This window comes from Oratosquilla oratoria, chromosome 2 (genome assembly GCF_046742065.1).
Source record: "Oratosquilla oratoria isolate Oo_2021 chromosome 2, ASM4674206v1, whole genome shotgun sequence".
In the NCBI taxonomy this organism is placed as follows: Eukaryota; Metazoa; Arthropoda; class Malacostraca; order Stomatopoda; family Squillidae; genus Oratosquilla; species Oratosquilla oratoria.
This window is the reverse complement of record NC_134778.1, coordinates 75,632,321-75,637,320: the sequence shown is the minus strand read 5'-3', so window position 1 is coordinate 75,637,320 and position 5,000 is coordinate 75,632,321. Positions and strand designations below refer to the sequence as shown.

Sequence of the window (5,000 nt, the reverse complement as noted above, 5' to 3'; positions counted from 1 at the left end):
GTGGGGACACACGCTTCTTCGAAGGGGGGCTATGTGGTGATTGGTTTGACGACACCACCATCACCACTCGTTGATACTAGACAGTGATACTAGTCGATACTAGTTTTCGTCATCGCATCGCGCGCTAGGCATGACACATCGCACACAGAGTCCTTCTCGAGTAAAAACATTCTCGAGCCATATGCTGTCTTGTTGAAGTTGCCTTTCTGTAATGGACACGTGATAAGATGTTTACGAAAAGGCATGTGTTCCCATTGGCCATTTTTTAGTATACAGAAAGATTTGGAGCCAATCATGATTAGTTGTAGGAGAAGCCAGCAAGAGTGTAAATTTCAGTCTTCTATGATATTCTTGAGAAGTTACCAGAGAGTCAAGTTCAGTCCTATCTGGAAATTCAAGTTATCCAGTTTAACGTTAAATAGTCTATTCTAGACTCAAGTTGGTGTGTCGTGAACCTTAAAGCTTCCTCGCAAATCAGAGGTCTGTATCAATTAATTAAGTCCAGCCTCCCACACCCTCACACCCAATACCATCACAGTCATTCATTACCTATTTTGAATTTAAATGAATAATATCACATAATAATATAAGTCACATATTTAGGAAATATTAGTCTTATTCACCACCAAATGTAAAGTAATAATTACATGTACATACGTTTGTTCGTGTTCCTTGTTGCTCTAATCATCTTGGCCACAGCTGCCACTTACTTATACTTATATTTATTCGAAATCAAGGATCACGACACACACGCACGCACACACACACACACACACACACACACACACACACACACACACACACACACACACACACACACACACACACACACACACACACACACACACACACACACACATACACACACACACACACACACATATATATATATATAGATATATATATATATATATATATATATATATATATATATATATATATACACATTTTTCCGTTGAAGCTGTAATGCACCCAGTAAAGAATCTCTTTGACCATTAGTATATATTGTTTTGTTCCTTTGTTGTGCATTTCCTGGAAGTTTTCATATTGTTTTGTTCGGAAAAATGATGTAGTTCTTCACAATATCCCACTTTGGAGTATTTTTTTTTCTTCATCGTAGTTTTTTTTTTCTTGCTTGCCTCTTTGTGCTTAAGGTAATCAATATTTATCTCCTATTTCTCTGTTTCTCCTCCTATCACATGTCTCTATTATCATTATTATTATTATTATTATTATTATTATTATTATTATTATTATTATTATTATTATTATTATTATTATTATTATTATTATTATTATTATTATTATTATTATTATTATTATTATTATTATTATTATTATTATTATTATTATTATTATTATTATTATTATCATTATTATTATTATTATTATTATTATTATTATTATTATTATTATTATTATTATTATTATTGGCAGTGAGGGGAAGATGGGCAGAATATTTTAGGGAGTTGCTAAATGTGAAGGAGGATAGGGAAGGAAAGATAGTTGCAGTGGGAAATGCGAAGAAAATGAGAGTGATGAGTGAGGAGAATGGAGGAGAAATAGGGAAGGATGAGGTGAAGGCAGTTGTAAAGATGATGAAAGTAGGTAAGGCACCTGGTCTGGATGGATGCCATGCAGAATGTCTGAAAAAGGGAGGTTCAGTGATGGTGGACTGGTTGGTGAGGTTATTTAATGTTTGCTGGAGAGAGGGTAGAGTACCGGAGGACTGGAGAAGTGCCTGTATAGTTCCTCTTTACAAGGGAAAAGGGGACAAGTGTGAATGTAGTAGTTTCAGAGGGATTAGCCTGTTAAGTGTAGTAGGGAAGGCTTATGGGAGGATCTTAATTGAGAGGATTAGGAGAGGAACAGAAGGAGTAATTGGTGAGGAACAGTGTGGATTTAGGACAGGTAGAGGTTGTGTAGATCAGATCTTTGTGGTAAGACAGATATGTGAGAAAGCTATAGGAAAGGGGAAGGATGTTTTTTGGGCTTTTATGGATCTGGAAAAGGCTTATGATAGGGTAGACAGAAAGGCACTGTGGGAGGTTATGCAGATTTATGGGATAGGAGGAAAGCTTTTGGGAGCTGTCAAGAGTTTTTATGAGAGTAGTAGAGCATGTGTCAGGATTAGAAATGGAGAGAGTGAGTGGTTTGAAGTAAAGGTGGGACTTTGTCAAGGATGCGTTATGTCGCCCTGGCTGTTCAACTTATACATGGATGGGGTGGTGCGAGAGGTGAATGCTAGGGTAGTGGGTCAGGGATTGGAGATGGTTAAAGAAAATGGAGAAAAGTGGGAGGTGAGCCAGCTGTTGTTTGCGGACGACACTGCGCTTGTGGCAGGGTCAGAGGAGGGATTGAGGAAGCTGGTGGCAGAGTTTGGGAGAGTATGTGATAGAAGAAAGCTAAAGATAAATGTGGGTAAAAGTAAGGTGATGAGATGTACAAGGGGTGAAAGTGGCAGTAGACTGGAAGTGAACATTAAGGGAGAGCGACTGGAGGAAGTGGATAGTTTTAAATACTTGGGTGCAAGTGTAGCAGGAAAAGGTGGAGTGAAGGTGGAGGTAGAATGTAGATTGAGAGAAGCGAGTAAATGCCTTGGTGGTTTAAAGAGTGTAATGAGGAATAGACATTTGGGAATGGATGCGAAGAGGAGACTGTATGAAGGAGTGATTGTGCCAACAGCACTGTATGGGGCAGAAACGTGGAATATAAGAGAAGAAGAGAGAAGGAGTTTGAATGTGTTTGAGATGAGGTGTCTGAGAAGTATGATGGGGGTTACTAGGCTGGATAGAGTGAGAAATGAGGAGGTGAGGAGGAGAACAGGGGTGAAAAAGGATTTGGGAGATAGGGTTGATGAAAGAATATTAGGATGGTTTGGAACACATGGAAAGAATGAGTGAAGAAAGACTAGTAAAAGAGGTATGGAAGGCAGATGTGGAGGGAGTGAACATGAGGGGACGTCCTAGGATGAGGTGGATGGATGGGGTGAAGGGGGCTTTGGGGAAGAGGGGAATGTCTGTTGAGGAAGGAAGGGAGAGGACGGAAGACAGAGGTGAGTGGAGAATGGTTGTATATGGATGATGTTGTGACTGCATGAGGAGGAATAGGCGGGGGGGTGGGGGCCGGGGTAGTATGTGTGAGTAAATTTTGACGCAGCCCGAAGGGATTTCTCCCCGTCCTCGCCTTATATGCAGAGGGGGACGGAGAGGGGGGGTCGCCGATTAAATGAAGCGGCCTTGCTGTGGATGTACTGTGTCTTGCGACACTGCTTCTGACCCAGGGCGGTGGGCAGGGTGCAGGGATGACCCGTCATCCAGGAGGTGCTCAGATGAGAGGGAGGGTGGGAGGGGTGTGGAGTGTATCTAGGGATGAAATGGGTGGGAGTGTTTTTATGCCTTTCCCTTTTTGGCTACCTCCCTTGGAAGGGGGAAAAAGCCTTGGTATATGTATGTATGTATGTATTATTATTATTATTAAAATACTTATTACATTATCATACTATTGTTATTATTATTATTATTATTATTATTATTATTATTATTATTATTATTATTATTATTATTATTATTATTATTATTATTATTATTATTATTATTATTATTATTATTATTATTATTATTATTATTATTATTATTATTATTATTATTATTATTATTATTATTATTATTATTATTATTATTATTATTATTATTATTATTATTATTATTATTAATATTATTATCATTATTATTATTATTATTATTATTATTATTATTATTATTATTATTATTATTATCAATTATTATTATTATTATTATTATTATTATTATTATTGCTATTCTTTCACTCTCACACTTCGTCTGCTTTTTCCATGTTTCTTCCCATCTTTCTTTCTGCCTTTTCTATTTCATTTATTACCTGTTTTGTGAGATATTTAATGAATTCTATATTTGCATTATGAGCAATCTTTGATTTTATATATTTCTATATGTTTCATAACCTTCATTCCATTTTTTTAATCAAAACTGAAAATATTAGGTATATGTAAGGTTTTGCAAGGTAATTACGTTCATGATTTATATATTTTTCTCCTATAAATTTTCTGTTTATATATTTCTCAATAACGAATAGTTGGAAACTAATAACAATATACTTATTGAATTTTAAAAACAGTAAGATTTTTATGTACATAAATCTACGGAGTGCACACCAATTTTGAAGATATCTAGAAAATTAGAAAAGGTTTATTTTTAGGGTGTAATAAGCTAAACAAATATTACTTAACCTAACATGACGCTGACTCAGAAGATTGTCTTATACAAAAGAAATATGGTCGTCGATTTCGCGGTCACGTGGGAGTGAGGGAAGCGAGTCGATAAGACTGTGCCTGAGAGAGCTTGGATAGAAATAAATAAGAATTTCCTGTCCTTCAAACTATTTTAGGAGATATTCCGTCTTTGATAATAATTCAAGGCTAGTATCGTTTTTTTTTGTTTGTTTTTTTTGTGCCAACGCGAAACAATTTTGAAAGGTACAGGACCACAACTGCCACAGACAGAAGCCATCTCGAAAAAAAATGTCGACATTTGGAAACAATTTGCCAACATTTGTAAAACTAAAACAAAGGAATGTGACCTTTCACATCAAAACTGTTCTATATTGAGGGAAAATAACTAATGTTCGATAATGTTTTGAACTTAAGACGATAGAATGGAAAAACAAACGTAAAAGCAAAACTATTTGGTGAAAATTATTACTATCCGCAAATTTAAAATACGACAAACATGGCACCCTCAAGAGAGCGATGTGCAAATCTTATTAATCATCTTAAAACTGAATAACGTTGCTATTTCTTTCCAACCAATTTTTATTTTGCATAATTTCTTCAAAGTAAAATTATTAAGAGCAAAATAAAGAAATGGTGGGAATGATTACAGCCCACAAAACCTTGAAAGAATAAATATTTCACATCTTGTTGAATATTTCTATGACTTTCCATCTTTCAGTTTCTTTTGAAG

At 35.7% G+C, this 5,000-nt stretch overlaps 1 protein-coding gene across 1 annotated transcript in view; it reads left to right on the top strand.

The window, feature by feature from the left end:
* The window catches only part of LOC143036323 (uncharacterized), a 44,352-nt gene that overhangs the window by 9,655 nt on the left and 29,697 nt on the right, over positions 1-5,000 (top strand). The gene's annotated exons all lie outside the window — the stretch shown is intronic.